Here is an 18,405-nt window from a genome sequence, read left to right as displayed (position 1 = left end):
ACAGATAGATCAGGTTATGTGAATCTTTTTTTTTTTTTTTTTTTAAGAAATAACTTTCCTAATATCTCATTGCATGTAACTGACCAGTTAAACTTCTGGTTTTCAAATATTTGATTCTATATGGGATAATATCCAAAGTTCTGTACCTGTTTTTCAGAACCCTGAAAAACGTGGCTCTTCTCCACGTTTTCAGTGTCGGCTCCAATTCTGTCCCACAATTCTAAACCTCAAGCCATATCTGGTCAGTGTGTTTTTCTTGAACAGACTCTAGTCTATGTTTTTGTTTTTGTTGTTCCTGGTTCCTAAAATATCCTGTCCTCAGTATGTGCCTATGATTTCTTACCTGTGCTATAAAAGCCCAGCTCAGATTCCCTAAGAAACACTTGGCTAATTTTCTCCACTTCTGACTCGAGTCAGAATCGCTTTCTTCCTACCACAGGATCCATGTACGATTATTAGAGTCCTTGCCACTCTCTGCTGGGAATGTGAGCAGCTGAGGACAGGACTCAGGTCTTAGTTATCTTTGTATCTTTCACAATCCAACACACGTCTCACATATTGCTATGGTCTGAATGTTTGTATCCCTGCAAAGTCCGTACGTTAGAATCCTAATCCCCACCCAAGGTGACGGTGTTAGGAGAAGAGCCTTTGGGAAGTGGTTAGGCCCTGATGGCAGAGCCCTCCTGAATGGGATTAGTGTCTTATGAAAGAGGTCCCAGAGAGCTTTCTTCCCCCCTTTCCCATGAGGATTCAATGAGAAGTGAGGATACAATGAAAAGGGTCCTCACCCAACCATACCGGCACCCTGACCTCAGACTTCCAATCTTTAGAACTGCAAGAAATACATTTCTGTTGTTTCTAAGCCACCCAGTCCGGGGTATTTTGTTATAGTAGCTGGAATGCACTAAGACATACATGTAGGTGCTTTTTATTGGAAGACTCTTTGCTTTTGTCAGCTGAATCTTTATGTAGTCACTAATTTCCAACACCTCACCAGATCTAGCTGTCTCCAACCCCCAACTCTCATTCTCACTACACACATTTTTTTACTCTCAGTCTTGTTAGAGGAGACAGCAAGAGACTTGTTATTGGAAAAAAAATTAACTGTAGGTACCAATAACCCCATAGAATGAAAATGACCTTTAAAAAATGAATTGGCTAGTATTGACCCATCCCCACCTCCTGCTGTCCATTAATTGCCATGTTTCTTGAGTGAAAGAAAGATTTTTCCCAGTGGTCTTAGCAAAGGAATGGAGTATGACCCTCTGGAATCTCTACCTTGCTGTTACTAATTATCTTACCCTGGGCAAATTACTTGGCCTTTCCACCAGGGTGGCCCTGCCTGTAAATGTGGTCTGTGTTATTTACACACATGTTGCAGGGTATTTTGAGACTAATTGTGAAGATATCTGCGGCCTACAAAGGCAAAATATATTTCCTGGGGACGAGACCCTGCAGTTTACCTTCAAGAGAAGCCATTTAAACCTCTCCCTTCTTCCCATGGTCTGAAAACAGGGGTTATGGCTGAATTCTGAGTGATGTGGATTTCTGTCCATTAGGAGTTAAATTGAGACTAGCAACTCATTTCACAGGTCATGTTCCAGCCATCAAAGTGTAATTACTATCAAACCACATTGGCTCAGGTCCTTAACATATTAGTGAATGCATGAATACAAGTTCCAAAGGATCCAGTTACCAAATCCCACCTCTCTGAGATAAAAAAGACATTGAATGGCACCAGGATAAAGACTAAAATAGATCCACTTGAGACAGCAACATTTTTTTTTTTTTTTAATGAAAATACAAGGTTCCGTGTTGGTGATCAGGACACATGATTCTGTTTTGAGGAAGTCAATCCGCAGACGTAGCAGATGAATCTAAAGAACTCTGCCCTTCACTCTGAGGCTGGTCTGGTTGCTATGGCAACGTGTAACTAGTTTTCTTAGGTTGTTGGGCAGCCTGATTTTCTTTAGACTAAAGATTCCCTTCCTACATTTGCACTGGGTGTCCTTAAGACTAAAACAACCCAGCAGCTGCAAAACAGAGATTTCTCATCTAGATTTTTTTTTAAGTGGGAAATATGTGATACTTCTGGGCCATCCATGAAAAGGGCCTTTCTGAAAAAATGGGTTCAAATATAAAACACAGAATAGTGAAGGGCATATAATTATTACTAAATAGGGTTTCCCTTTTCCTATCGCTTTTCCTCGTTTCAGGCTTTTCACATATGGTTTTGTCACTTGTCTGGGTGGCCAAGTGGCTGGGTGGCTGGTGTTAACTACTGTTCCCATCTAACTCTCCATTTGCTAAATGTGGGGTGGGGGAGCTGAGGATGGACTGGACAGAGTGCAATTACAGAGAATTAGAGAAAAGGCAAGTCAGCCATCCTCTCCAGCTGTCTGCAAAATGAGGGTAATATTGTCCCGCCCCCCCCCCCGCCCCCGCCTTATCTTCTTTCATGCGATCACTTTAGAGCACTCCTGAGAAGCTACAGAACTGCTCAGAGATCTCCTCATAAAAGATACCTGGGGTTACTTTTCTAAGACTGGATTCCTAAAAGGAGAACAAAGAAGTGGTGAAGGCCTTGAACTATAATTGCAGCCCTCAGTGTCTATTCTGGTGCCTGAACTATAAGAGCAGCTCCTGGTGCAAAAGGACAGAAATAATCTAGGGTCAGAAATAATCCAGGGTGAAGAAGGACAGATGCAGCGATCCTCTGGCAGACTCAGCTAACTGACTGAGCCGTGGGATCCATCAGATTGGCATCTGCTCAAGGGCGCACCACTGGGCAGCTCAAACATTCCTAACAACTCTGAAGGAAAGAATGCGTCCTCCCTCAGAAATCTTGATTTTAGTGCTCCACAGAACACATGGATGATGCCGGCTCCTCCTCCCCACACCTTGGAGCTAGGGACAACGTGTTCTGTTTTGAAATAGAAGCAAAAGCAGACACTGCCTTGAAGATTGCCATCCCTCTATCCAACCTCAGCCTGTGACTCATTATTTATCCAGATAAATAACTGCACGTTCGTCTGTGGCGTGCTTTTCAAGAACTGTTAACATGGCACTGGGGTTACCCCTCACAAAAGCCACAAGCTGGTTCTGGGACCTAGGATGTAAAGGAGCTGGAATGTTTCAAAGCTTCAGTGGGAACCAAGGAAGGAAGAAGTTCCTGGAAAAGAATGTGATATGGATCATCGCCACTGCTCTGGCCCCTGCTCCCTCTCTCCCCCCAACCTATTGATGGAGGCCAACCAACAGGGTTTTGGGGTTGCCCCACCCATTGCAGCCATAGTTCCTTCCTTGCAAGGGTCAAGCACACAGACAGGGAGGTGAGGTGGCTCTGGAAAGGGAGGAGACCTGGGTGGAGGGCCATTAAATGTTGACTCACTCAGGCTTGACTAGACTTCCTCCCTTCTTTCACACTCCAGTACAATTTTGGTGAACTTAAGTAAACTGTGCATACTGCTAAGCTTTCCTATTTCCTTTTGGGTTATTATCACAGACCTGCACGAGCTCCGGTATATTAAAATCCCCTGCCCTCAAAACTTGTAAGCAGAGAGCAGGTCACAGGAAAGAGCATACTCACAAGCATTCCGATGTTTCAGTTTTCTGGGCAGAATGCTGTTAGAGCCCGACCTATGCATTCTTAGCATCTCCCTCCATACTCATTTCCCTTAAATGCTCCACTCGATATTTGCATTTAAATTTCCATTTCTTGGATTTTTACATGCTGGTTTTAAAAATGTCCCTTGTGCTTTTTCCTTCCTTCCTTATGTTTTATGCGCCTTCAGTACCACCTGCCCCTACCACAAGGCTATCATTACAAAGAACATTAAAACAAGTGCTTTCGAAACATTCATGAGCATTAATGGGACTTCTGAAAGTAGGAAGTACATTCCCTTCACCATACTCTCTTGTCTGAGTTTCCTGCCAGCCTTCATCCAAATGCTTCAGTGTTCCTTAGTATACTCACGGGGTTGTGCAGCCACCCCCCACAGTGTAATGTTAGAACAGCTTTGTCCTCCGCCAAAAGAAACCCTTTCCCTATTGTAGTCATTCATCATCCGTCCTGCCCCTTCCCCCAGCTCTAAGCAACCACTAGCCCATTTTCTATCTCTATATTTTTGCCTTCTGGATATTTTATATAAACAGAACCATACAATATGTGGTCTTTTATGACTTTCATTTGGCATAATATTTTCAAAGTTAATCCATGTTGTAGCACGTATCATTACTTCATCCTTTTTCATTGCCAAACATGTTCCATTGAATGGCTAAAATCTGTTCATCCATTTGAGTTGTTTCCACTTTGGGGCTATTATGAGTAAAGCACCTATGAACATTCATGTACAAGTTTTTGTGGGGGATATATGTTTTCATTTCTCTTGCTTATACATACAGGGGTGTAAATGCTAGATCATAAGGTAACTAACTCTATGCTTCACATTTTGAGGAACTACCAAACTCTTTTTCCTTGCAATTAATACCTTTCTTTCTTTCTTTTTTCTTTTTTTTTTTTTTTTTTGGTCTTTTGAATCATTTCTTTAGAATATTTTTCCAGGAGTAGGGTTCCTGTGCCAAAGATATGGACATTTTTATGGCTGTTCTTACTTAGTATCCAATTATTGCTTTTCAAAAGGATTGGACTGGTTTATATAGCTACCACATATACATATCATGTATGCATGCGTGTATGTACACACGTACAACCCTTTTCTCTTTATAGCAAACTTATGAGGAAGATGTCATCTATTTATAGAAGAAAAACAGGGCCACAGAGGTTAAGTAACTCAGTGTCAGATGACCAACCAAAACAATGTGACGCCCTTTTTATGGACTTTATTGGCTTAAAGTGTTTGTACCCAATATGTCCCTGGTTTCAATGAGTAATTGCTGACTATGTCTCTATCCTGTAATTTTTTCAGCTTGTGTCACAGTGAAACAATAAGCATAGAGTCAGAGGCATGGGATCCAATTCCAGCCCTTTCTCGCTTTGAAATCTCAAGTAAGCTTCTGAATCTTGCTAGACCTCAGTTTCCCCAAATGTAAAATGGGATAATACTGACATCATAGGTTCATCTGCAGGATTTAAATTAAAATTTGGCTTAGCCAAAGACACTTACATAAAAAGCACTAATATTATGTTTCATGTTAACGACAAATGTTTTATTGTTATTCTTCCTTGGTGCCCTTTCCAGAATGAAATATCAGACATCTATGAATATTATGATTTAATAAATAAATTTCCTCCCTACCGTCAATCAAAAAATTATCCTCTGAGTACTATTACTTAGCTCTGTGCTAAGTTTATAAGAATTTTTATATAAAAACATTGGTAAGTAATATAAAGGTTTATAAAAATGTTTCAATAAAAATTATAATAATTATAGATTGTAACAATCATAAAAGGTACAAATAAGTTATTTAGAAGTATATTACATAAGTTTAAATAGGTATATTTATTATGTACAATATATTGAAAACTTTCCATTATAAATCATAATTATAAATTTAATTTTACTTAAAATAACTCATACAATTAAAGTCTTTAAAATAAGCAAATATTTTAAATATTTTTAAAGAGTAATTAATTGTGAGTTAACAAAATAAGCATAGGCTCATAAAAGTAAATGCTTTTTTTTTTTCCAGATTGTTAGGTTTATTGGAACCAGCCTCCTGGCTGAAAAACATTCCTCAGCATCTTTCACAGGACCTATAAAATCTGAACAAATCTGTAGCTCAACAACCAACTGTGGGGCCTCCTCAGGTTACCCAACAGTGTTCAGGTGCCGGGCAGTAGAAGAAAGCAGACTCACTGGTGCTTGCAGCTCTCACCTGTGCTCACATTCACTCTGTTTTGCAGACACCTTCCTTGGAGAGTTGGAGAGAGGACCTACAAGTGGGAAGACTGTTCCATTAGAATTGATGGTTTTGACATTAGAGGTGAGAGAATTCTAAGTTCCGAGAGGAGTGGTCCAAAAGGTGAGAAGTAAATTTATAGATGGTCCCTGAAACACAGAACCAGTAGGACATGAACCTAGAAAGTAGATGGCTGCTAGCAGTGGCACTCGGGTCCGGGAATGACAGAGTGGACACTGTACCCGCTTCCATCCATCACCACTCTGCGACCTTGGACAACTGCTGCCTGTTAGCAGTGTCTGCTCCTGAGTGCCACGGCAGCCAATGACAGGAGTGCAGCAGGGTCCAGGTCACTGTGCTCCAATTGCCTGACCTGCCCCTCGGCCATGGACAGGGCAGTCTCAACAGCCACTCTTTGGTCACCTTCTCCTTCCAGCAGCTTCCTCAACTAGTTCACCTCCTATGTGGTGTAGACAGGGCCACTGGGCTTCCGAAAAGCTTAGCTGTGGTTGCCTCAGCTATTCAGGGTCAGACTTCCTGTGAGCTCCATTCTGTTCCTGGAGAGCTCCTGGAGCAACATCTGTATATTCAGCCATCCTGCTTGTAGCTCTTGAACCTGCTTCTCCAAGACTGCACGGTGACTGAAAAGGTCACGGTCATGCTGCTTGTTCTCACGAAGGCTCTGGCTGCTATCGCAGAGCTGAACCAAAAGGGTATTTTTCTCTTCAAGTAGTTGAGAAAACTTGCTGTTCAGTTGCTGAATTCTTAATTCCTTTTGATGGATTTCCTTTCGTTGAGCTGAATCCTAAGAAATACTGTCTCATAAACTAAGTTTTGTGACCCATGTGAGGAAGCTGGTGTCTCTGGGGATGGCTGTCTTTGGTACTACTATACTTTGAGGGTCTCAGTTTGGGAGGAAGAATATCTCTATTCCCTCATAATATTCTGCAGATGCTGACCTCTCTCTAAGACAGCTGGAAGGTACTGCTCCTTTGTTCTCCTCTCGGGAATTTCCCAGGAACTCTTCTGTATCCTGAGCTGACGCTGTCAGGAGAGGTTTTCCTGCCTGAGCTTTTCTTGCATAATCTGAAATGTTTTGGTCTTACCTTGATACTCCTGAAGTTGAGCCGTCAGTGGAGATTACTCCGTGATCTCTTGGTTAATCTGTACATATTGCTGCTGAAAATTCTTCATTTCCTTTAGTAGTTGGTCTCTGTCATTTTGGAGTGATGACGTAGCTTTTTTTCAAACTCTGTACTTTAGCTGGGCTGGTTGCAGACTGGGCTGCAGACCTCTCCTTCCCTTCCTGTGACTTGTGGAATTTCTCCAGTTCATTCAACAGGTGATCTCTCATTCTGTAGACTGGCCAATAGCCACACTTGGTTATAAGAATCTTCGAATTGTGAAGTCAAGAGAAGCAGTTGCTTATCTTTAGATAGAAGTTGTTGGTTAAGTTTCTCAAGGGGAGGCAAGTTGTTATCCTCAGTGGAATTCACTGGAAAGGCAGCTTCAGACCCAAGAACATTTCTCTATCTCTGCTTATGAGGCCCTGTTCTTCTTTCAGCGGTGACAACTTCCTCAGGCAGGCATCATATTTTCTTTTCAGTTCGTTAAGCTCCTCACTGGCACAATCTCTACTGTTTTATAGGGCATTCATAGACCTATGAGCTTTGTGCTGTGAGATCTTTATTTTCTTTGGTGACCATGAGTAATTTCTGTTCCATCTCCACCAGGTCTCTTGCCAGCTCTGCCATCCTCCCTTCCACTGTTTCCATTTTATTTCGCATTATCCCTGCATCCTGATGAAGATGCTTTAATTCTCTCTTCATTTTATCTTCAATTTCACCTACCTTCTTGGCAGCTTCCTTCTGAAGATGAACCAATTGCTCTTCCAGTTCTGTAATTCTCTTTTGAGAGGAAGAAAGAGTAGCACTTAACCTCTGTACCTTTTCTTTTACTTTAAATTGGGCCCGAAATAGCCCTAAAGTACCTTCTGCTTGCAAGGCTGTCAATAGACTCATAAAAGTAAATGCTTTTACAGTTAAGTGTATGTCTGGCTCCAAGGACCTTGTAAATAAGATCGCAATGTAGTGGAAAGAGCCCTGGCCGCCTATTCTGAAGACTTGAATTTGAGAATGGTTTTGACACTTGATATGTGAGCTCTTTGGGGTCTCATTTCTTTACCAATAAAAAGTATAGTATATAATTTGCTTTTTTTAAAAAAGAAGATCCAATAAAGCAATGTACCTGAAAACAATAAAAAATACACAAAAAATATACATCTCTTTGGACCATCAAAACAAGACGTGATAGTTACACCACACAATGGTCTGTTTTCTAAATTTTCCAGAAGTTCAGAAAATATAGGAAGGAAAATGGGAAGTCACCTATTCAAACCTGAAAAAACACCACATCGGAGAAGAAATAGTACTCCACAGTTGCCATACATCACTGGAGGTCAACCTCATACCTCAAATGACCCCAGAAATATGGGCTCAAAGAGGTCCAAATCTAAAGTGATCACAATGGAACTTTCAACGAGAGAGAGGGAGGGAGCTGGGATGCTGTAATCCCTATCTCTTCAGGTGGGGCCTGCTTGGAGACCTGCAGCAAATTGGGGGAAAGATACCAATGGGTACGAGGCATGTTATGGGCTGAACTGTGTCCTCCCCAAATTCATATGCTGAAGTCCTAATTTCCAGTACCTCAGGATAGGTAGCATTCTGTACATCAGTACTGAGCAGGCCCTGGGGATACTCAGGTGAACAAGATGCCACCACAACAAAGTTGTTGTGTAGATTAAGTGAAAAACAAAAACAAAAACAAAACCCACAGGATCCCAGGGAAATGCAAGGAAAGAAGCTCTAACCCAGGCTTGAGGATGGAGAGGGGGTGAGGGTTAGGGAAATCAGGAAATGTTCACAAAAGTGGTAACCTCAGGTCTATCTACTTTCACTCATGAACATCTCTTCCTTGGACTTCTAGAAGATTCTCCATTTTTGTTCTTTTCATACCTGCTCTCCACACTATACATGAGAGTTTGAGAGATCTTTTAAAAAATAAATTGAATTGTGATCCTCCTGCTCTACTCCTTTCCTTCTTAAATCAAATGCTTCAGAGGTTTCCTATGGCTGTTAGATGCAAACTAAAATTTCATTTGGGACTACAAAGCCCTTCTTGGTCAAGCCTCTTCCTGCCTCTCCTGACTCAGTCGCACCTTTTCCCTCCTTTTGGTATCTTGAATATCAGATTCTCTTCTGCCACAGAATGATACGGTACCCACCTCCTGGCATCCCACCCAACCTCCTCACTACTCTTTCTCCGTTACTCCAATGCTCCCTTCAGTATACAGCGCAGTTGTAATTTCCACTGGGCTATAGTCACCTCCTTCAATATTCTCATCCTACAAAGCAGTTCTTCTGTGTAGCCCTTATCATGTTGTCATTGATTTAGGCATTCTTGTACATATACAGAGGGTGCCAAAAATTGTATACACATTTTAAGAAAGGGAAAAAAACTGTATTAAAATTGTAATACTCAATATATACCGATAAAGAAAGATGAATACAAGTCATGTGTATACATTTATTTGGCACCCCTGGTATTTGTGTGATTTTTAATAAGAAAGCACCTATTGTTTGTCTCCACTCCCTATGTCTCTAAGCTCCCCAAGGGGCAGGACCTTCACTATTCACATCCATCACTATGTCCCCAAACTCCAGCGCAGTACCTGGCATTAACAAGTATTTACTGAGTGAATAAATAAATAGGTAAATGAACACATGGGTGAATTCCTAAGATAATTCTTAAAAGACAAGAGAGGGACAGGCAAAGAAAATGGGGTAGAGTTTTCCAGGCAGTAGGTTAATATACATATATAGCAAGATGAGAGAGCAAATGTATTTGAATAACTGCATATTGTCTGAGAGGTCACAGGGTTCCTAGGAGACTGGAGAGATGAGCAGGGCCAAGCCACGAAGGACCCTGATTACCATGAAGATATGAAGGAGCCAGCAAAACATTTTAGGCAAGGAGCACTGGGACTGGCTATATGCTCTATAAAAATAACTTTGTTGTCATAGCGAAGAATGTGGTAGAAGAGTGTGAGACTGAAGGCCCAGAGATCAGGCCAGATCCTGGAGCTGAAACAAGGTGGTGACATTTGGGGATATGAAGAACTGGATTTAAGAGGATCAATCTATCGCCCTCATCACAGACAACTGTTGAAGAATAGTAAAGCTTTTTGAAAATTCTTATTTTTTTCTTTTTTTATGTATTTATTTTTAACATTTTTATGAAAAATATTAAAATATATAACATATAAAATATATGATATAATGATGTACAATATTATATTAGTTTCAGGTGTATACCATAGTTATTCAATATTTATATACCTAAAGAAGTGATCACCATGATAAGTCCAGCAACCAACCATCTGACACTGTATCACGCTATCAAAATATTATTGACTACATTCCCTATGCTGTACATTATATCCTCATGACTTATTTGTTTTATATCTGGGAATTTAGACCTCTTATTCCCCTTCACTTTTTTCCACCTTTTTTAAAAATTTTCAATTACACTTGACATTTCATATTATTTTATATTAATTTCAGGTATACAGCATAGTGGTGAGACATTTATATACTTTATGACGTTATACCTCTAACTAGTCTAGTACCCACTTGGCACCACACATAGTTATTACCATATTATTGACTATATTCCCTATGCTTTACTTTACATCCCCATGATTATTTTATAACTACCAATTTGTACTTCTTATGCCGTCACCTTTTACACCCTGCCCCCCCAACCCCCTCCTATCTATCACCCTAACAAATCTAATACCCATCTGACACCATAATTGTTATATTACTTGGCTCTTTGCCTGTGCTATGCAATGCCCTCACTCCATCGTGTGTGTGTGTGTGTGTGTGTGTGTGTGTGTGTGTCTTGATATTGAATTACCGTGTTTCCCCGAAAATAAGACCTAGCCGGACAATCAGCTCTAATGCATCTTTTGGAACAAAAATTAATATAAGACCGGGTCTTATATTATACTATGTTAGATAAGACCCAGTCTTATATTGTAGTAAAATAAGACCGGGTCTTATATTATATTATGTTAGATAAGACCCAATCTTATATTGTAGTAAAATAAGACCGGATCTTATATTAATTTTTGCTCCAAAAGATGCATTAGAGCTGATTGTCCAGCTAGGTCTTATTTTCAGGGAAACACGGTAGCATTGTGTCTTTGTGTTCCTAAATAAAAGAGGAAGGGAGTGAAAGTGCCCCTAGAGTTTTGGTGGGGAATAGAAAAGGAAAGGGTCATTCAAAAGGTTTAAAAACTTGCACATTGATTGGGGATGCGGAGTCTCACCTTAACTTCTAGAGTAAAGTGTGCTTTTATTCCATGAAGAACATAGTAAAGTGAAAGATACCTTAATTTTCTCTCCTGGAAGCTAAAAGACTGCACAGAGGTACTCTAACATTTCTAAGTATGTACAGTCATAAAATTTCCCAACAACATAGCCCTTAACTAGTTATCCCCAAAATTTCTTGTATTACTAGAAATTAAGTAAGGTCAGCTGGCAGATGACCAAAGGAGCAATAACCCATGGTCATAATTCTCCCAGACAGCAGAGGTGGTGCATTTCAAGTGCAAAGGTTAAGGATGCCCCACCCACTGATTATCTGCACCTGAAATTTCTTTCCTGGTGAAAAAACATTCATTCTACACTTAACACACTTACCAGGGTGATCACTTCATAAGGTACATAAATGTCTAATCACAAGTTGTACACCTGAAACTAAAATAATATTGTATGTCACCTGTAACTAAAAACAATTGTTTTAAATATAAAAAACGATTTTAAAAATTAGAAAAAAAGCTCAATGTGCAAAATTCCTTGGGAGAGATGGAATGTTGGTTTTAATTCATAGTAAGGGGGAAAATGACTGAGGGAGAATAATATCTTAAGATGAGGATTTGATAGGAAATGGAGCCAAGGGGAGTAACCAATGGTTGCAACTGAAATGGGGGGATGTACAGTGAGGTACACGATATGGCATCTGCCCCATCACTGGGTTTGGGGGTTCCTGGATCACATGTTCTATGCTACAGTGATATATGAGCCAAAAGCAGTCCTCCCCATTTTATTCTCCACTGTAATAGGGCAAAAATAAATAAATGAATGAATATATTATATTCATATATATATGAACATATTCATATATATATGAATATATATAAATATATATGAATATAAATATATATGAATATATATATATATATATATATATATATATATATATATATATTCATTCCTAAAAATATTGTCCACATTGTAGATTCCACACTATGTTATCTACATAATTTTAGGTATTGAAATGGGATTATGGTTATAATTCTCAGACACAGGAATGGTGTCTTATGAAAGCAGTTACTGACTCACCAATAGATGAGCTCCTCCTGCTGACAGGAGAGTCCACTCTGGCTTGGACTTTAGAACAAAACCAGAGGTGACTCCTTCCTGGATGTGCCCAAGGAAGCCTCTGGTGTGGGGTTCATGGCACAGCATTGTGTGCTCATTACATTTCAATTGTTAAATCAGCTGATTTTCGTTATTAGATGTGAGCCATGATCCAAACGGTATTCAGATTGAAGAGAACAGAATTTAGTGTCAAAAGACCTGGATTTAAGACATTTTTCTTTTTGATTCCTTCAACAAGAAAGTAAAGGCCCTGCTACCTTTCCTCTTCCCTGCCCTACCCACCTCAGCTTTGCTAGGAATGACCACTCGGATCAGAGACCATGATAGAAGCATTTCTGACATTGTCTTTCATTCTCAGGGCAAAACTCCATGCAAGATGAGGCCCACGAGCATGATTTACAAAGCAGAACATACAGTACCACACAATTGTTAGGTTCTCTCAAACAAAAACAAAGAAAAGCATTTATAGTCATATTAATTATTTTACTACAAAGGATGCATGACAACGACATTTTTATCTGAAATCACCGTATACAAGGTAAAAATAAAAAAGCAGATATGTTTTAGGACACAGAGTCACCTCTGTCCCTTGTCTCTTAGTGGGTCTGACCTTCCTTTCCCATCCCTAGTCAAGACAGACTGGGGCTTCCCAGACCTCTCAGGTCAAGGAGGATACAAGTTTTCTATACGTCCTTTAGGACAGATGGTCTCCTGCTTGGCAACCTGGAGGCCAAACAAGGCCACGTCCAGGTGGAAACTGTGCATAGTCATTGCTCTAAAGGAAGCCACGGTCCTGTTTCCTAACACCAAAGGTCCCAACCACCACAATCTTGAAGTGCATATAAATGAATTTATACAAAACACATCCTTTTGGATCTGCATTCTTTTCCTTAACATTCTGCCTTTGAGATTCGTCATGCCAATGTGTATGGCTGTAAGTGGTTCACTTTCACTGCTGTGTAGTAGTCCATTCAATTTCTCCATTTGTAACAATTTATCCATTTTACCGCTGCTGAACCTCTGTATTGTTTCCAGTTTGGGGCTGTTACACATAATACTGCTATGAACACCTTTATCCATGCCTTTTGGTGCACAGATGTGTATTCTTTCTACGTGGCATGTAGCTGGGAGCAGAATTGCTAGATCACAGACTCTGCATATACAATATTCCATTTTAATAGATAATGCCTATTAGTTTTCCATAGTGGTTGTACCAATATGTACTCCACCAAATTTATCCTCCAGCAGTATCTATTAATAATGTGTTTTTCTGTTTATATTAGCCAGAGCTGGTTACTGCTGCTTGCAAATAAGAACTTCACAAGACATGTGAAAAACCTGCAGAGGAATATTACAGGTTGAGAATAGCAAGGAGAAAGTCCCTGAGGCCATTATATAACTACCGTGTATTGCCTATTTACTAAGCGAACATTGTGCCTAAGTGTTTACATAGCTACATCGATAGATAGATAGATAGATAGATAGATAGATAGATAGATAGATAGATAGATAGATAGATAGACAGCCAGCCAGCCAGCCAGCCAGAAATAGTTCAGTTAATTATTCTTACTTGGCAGTTGTGTGTCAGGCACTGTTATGAAAAATCCTATGAAGTCTGATTTATATTTATGCAGATTGGGAAACTAACATTTAATAAATTGAGATAAATTGGTTAAGATCATCAACATATAATGACAGCAGGATTTGAACCCAAGGATTTCTGGCTCCAAAAACTATGCTGTTCACCAGTATACCACACTGATATTGCCTCTTTTTAAAGCTAAGGAAAGAGTTAATTTATGAAGAGTATTTAGAGCAAATTCTGTCAACTCGAAATGACACCAAACAGCACCAACCATCTCCCGGCGTTCTTTATTTTCCCAGTATCTGTGTAGAGTATGCCGGGCAAAATGGTAGATGTGTCATGGAAGGAAAGGAACATTGTAGGGAATGGAGGGCATGACAAATTGTTTGCCAATATTCTTCAGTTACAGGTGGCCACTGATGCTGCATTCCAACTATGCTAAAAGGAGAGTCACAGGTAATAATGGTAACTCATATTTATAAAATGTTTTGCATCCCTAAAACATTATAGGTCATAATGTTGTTAGGTCATAAAGAGCGATGTTTCTTCATTATTACACTCATGTCTTTCTTTAAAATATGCCGTGTTTTTCAGGGTCAATGCAGAGTAGAGAAGGAATATAATTTTGTTTTTTGTTGTGTTTCATTTTATTTCATTCTTACAGCTATATACTAAATTGGAACCAGCTTATCAAAACACTGAACTGATTTAATCTGCAAGAATTTTACAGATTGTAAGACAGATATGTTTTGGTTGGTTGGTTGGTTGGTTGGTTGGCCTGTTGCTGCTGCTTCATTGACGATAGTTTCTTGATGTTTGATTGGCATAAAGTGTTACTGGTCCTTGGCCCCTGATAAATGCTTCAGGGACATTTTATTCAAATAAAGGGGATTCCTCCATTTGGCGGACTTTCCCTCAATTCTTTGTTTAGGTTTCTATTTTTCTAAAATTTCTCTAAATTTAAAAATTGAATAGATTTGGCACACATTAAGGGCATTTCTGCATATCATGTAGCTGCAGATATAAAGTCATGTCACATCAAAAGGCAACATTGGAATCCACTTAGAAATGGGTATTTAGTAACAATGAACCCCTAAGAAAAGATTTCCCTTAGCCAAATAGGGGACAGAGTAGGACAATAATAAGAGTTGAAATATTTTCTCTTGGCTGCTTATTTAATTACATTGTTTCCTAAACCGATTCTATTCTGAACCCTCCTTCCTAAAAATTACTATTGAGCAGAGATTTTACAGTATCATCTGCTGCCTGCTGCTTATAACTGACAAGTGATTGCTAGATGAAAATTTGCTAGATGAAAATTGTCTAATTAATCAGCCTTGAAGAGAAGTGAAAACTGTGCCCTCCATCCAAATGCACAGATCATTTTAGTGTTGGTGCTTTCTATTTTTGGAGCTTGGGCTGATGGGAGCACATGCATACCAGCTGTTACTCCCACTGGGGCCACTTCACCTTCAGAATGCGGGCAGCTGAGTCCTTCATACATTACACCAGGTGATGTAACACCTTTATGCACTTCATCCTCGGTCATATTCACAGGCAGGGAAAGGAAACCTCTTTCAGAGAAGGGCAGACACACAGCAGGTGCAGAGTCCACTTGCACAACACCAGGAAAATGGAAACCGCACTAATAGTATTCAAGTAACACTCTTTCCAATCCTCAGTATTCTGAATGGACAGTTTATTCTTTCTGAGTCTCTCCACCATTTAATTTATGATCATTAAAAAAAAAGATGACTTCTGAAACGTGAAAATGTACTTGGTAGTTAAAGATAAACTGAAGAAGAACTGAGCTCTTTGGTGGAGAAAAATCCATTTAGGGTCTAAATCAGGGGCCCGCGGGCCAACTGCGGCCCGCAATCTATTGTTAATTGGCCCACAGCAAATTCCAAAAATATATTTAGTTTACTTAAATAAACAAGGTGAGGCAATACGTACTTCACCTCGAGTGAGTGGCCCGGCTGTTTGTGTATTTTACCGCATATGGCCCTTGGTGAAAAACGTGCAAAAAAGTTTGGACACGCCTGGTCTAAATTAAAAAAAAAAAAAAAAATCCGCCTAAGAAACTCAGAGATTGAGCCACCAGGGTTGGTTTGGAACCTGGTCTTTAGGTGCTTCACCTGCCAACCTGGTGTTTAGTTTCTCTGAGTCACCCTCTCTTTTATTTCTTATTCCTAAATGTATGATTTTAATGGACTTTCTTTACTTAAAGTCTTAGCAAATGTCAAAAATACAAATAAAACATGGCAACACAGCTACTACCTTCTTCTTAGCATTCTCTTTTTAACTTCAGGGTTTACCCTTTAATATTAGTGTATGTATATACATAATAAAAAGAAAAGGAAAACAAAAGTTGATTCACCTTAATTTATTGTTACATTTCATCGATATCTGGACTGTACGTGACCTGGCAGGTTAAGAAGTTAGAACTATTAGTATCTGAACACCAAATAAATGACAGTGTAACAGAAAGTATTATGACAGAATTCATACAGTAAGAAAGAGATGTTTTACCAATTTTATTCAGGAGACTCCCGCCACTAACTTTGGCTGAATTTAAATTCCAAGTCTCTAGAAAATCTATTTTTTGGCTGAAATTTGGAACCAAGCTAAGGTCAGTGTTAGTCTTAACATTAAGCATTCAGCTTAATATTAAACCTTGTAATGGACGGAGAGGATTCATTTGCTTAGTTTCTTTTTTAAAGTGCCAGTCACACATTTGAAATGTAGCTCTGAATTGTGTTAATTTAGTGAAAATCATGTGTCAGACGCAGATGTTTACTTGCTTTTTGTAATCTACAATGTTAGTCCAATGCATGTGCCTGAGAATTCTCATACACTCTGAGAATGACTTTGATTTTAAAGTAGGTTACACTCAAAGCAGCTATAAACTGTGGCCATGCCCATTTGCTCCAGTCTCCTGAAGAGTGAGTAAGTGTGTATGAGTGTGTGTGTGTGTGTACAAATAAAAATGAAAATGACTAGACGGAAGCTAAAGTAATCAAGACAGTCTGATATTGGCAAAAGAATAAAAAAATAATAATAAATCAATAGGACAGAATAGAGAGCTCAGAAATAGACCCACGCAAATATACTCAATTGATCTTTGACAAAGAAGCAAAGACAATACAATGAAGTAAAGATAATCTTCTCAACAGACAATGCTAGAACAATAGGACATCTACATGCAAAAAAAAAAAAAAAAGATGAATATAGACACAGACCTTATACCCTTCACAAAAATTAACTCAAAATGGATCACAAACCTAAAGGTAAAACACAAAACTATAAAATTCCAAGAAAATAACATAGGAGAAAACTTAGATAACCTTGGGTGGGGTGATGACTTTTTAGATATACCACCAAAGGCACAATCCATGAAAAAAATAATTGATAAGCTGGACTTCATTAAAATTAAAAACTTCCATCTTGTGAAAGACAATGGCAAGAGAATGAGAAGACAAGCCACAGACTGGGAGAATGTATTTGTAAAAGACATATCTGATAAAGGATTGTTATTTAAAAAATACAAAGAACACTTAAAACTCAACAATAAGAAAACAAACAATCCGTTTTAAAAATGGGCCAAAGACCTTAACAGACACCTCCCTACAGAAGATTTACAGATGGCAAATAAGCACACGAAAAAATGCTCCACATTATATGTCATCAGGGGAATGCAATGAAAACAATGCGATACCACTACACACCTAGTAGACTGACCAAAATCTGGAACACCTGACAACACTCAATGCTGGTGAGAATGTGGAGCAACAGAAACTCTCATTCATTGCTGGTGGGAATGGAAAATAATATAGACTCTTTCAAAGATAGTTTGGCAACTTCTTGCAAAACAAAATATATTCTTACTATATGATCCTGCAATTGTGTTCCTTGGTATTTACCCAAGGGAACTGAAAACTTATGTCCACACAAAAACCTGCACACCAATGTTTATAGCAGCTTCATTCATGAGTGCCAAAACTTGAAATCAACAAAGATGTCTTGCAGTAGGTGAATGGGTAAATAAACTATGGTACATCCAGATGAAGGAATATCATTTAGCACTAAAGAGAAATGAGCTATGATGCCATGAAAATACATGGAAGAACCTTAAACGCATATTACAGAGTGAAAGAAACCAATCTGAAAAGGCTACAAACTGTATGATTCCAACTCTATCACATTCTGGAAAAGGCAAAACTACGGAGACAGTAAAAAGATCAATAGTTGCCAGTTGCTGGGGGAAGGGATAAATAGGCAGAGCACACAGGATTTTTAGGGCAGTGAAACTACTCTATACGATGATACTATATGATGGTGGATACATGTTATCATGTTATTATACACTTGTACAAACCCATAGAAGGTAGAACACCAAGAGTGAGCTCTAAGGTAAACTATGTACTTTAGGTTATTATGATGTGTAAACAC

At 39.1% G+C, this 18,405-nt stretch overlaps 1 protein-coding gene across 3 annotated transcripts in view; it reads right to left on the bottom strand.

The window, feature by feature from the left end:
• Positions 1–18,405, bottom strand: part of RASGEF1B (RasGEF domain family member 1B) — a 531,937-nt gene that overhangs the window by 144,373 nt on the left and 369,159 nt on the right. The gene's annotated exons all lie outside the window — the stretch shown is intronic.

This window comes from Rhinolophus sinicus, linkage group LG02 (assembly GCF_036562045.2).
Source record: "Rhinolophus sinicus isolate RSC01 linkage group LG02, ASM3656204v1, whole genome shotgun sequence".
Classification (NCBI taxonomy): domain Eukaryota; kingdom Metazoa; phylum Chordata; class Mammalia; order Chiroptera; family Rhinolophidae; genus Rhinolophus; species Rhinolophus sinicus.
The sequence above is the reverse complement of the archived record's forward strand: the minus strand, read 5'-3'. Positions and strand labels throughout refer to the sequence as shown.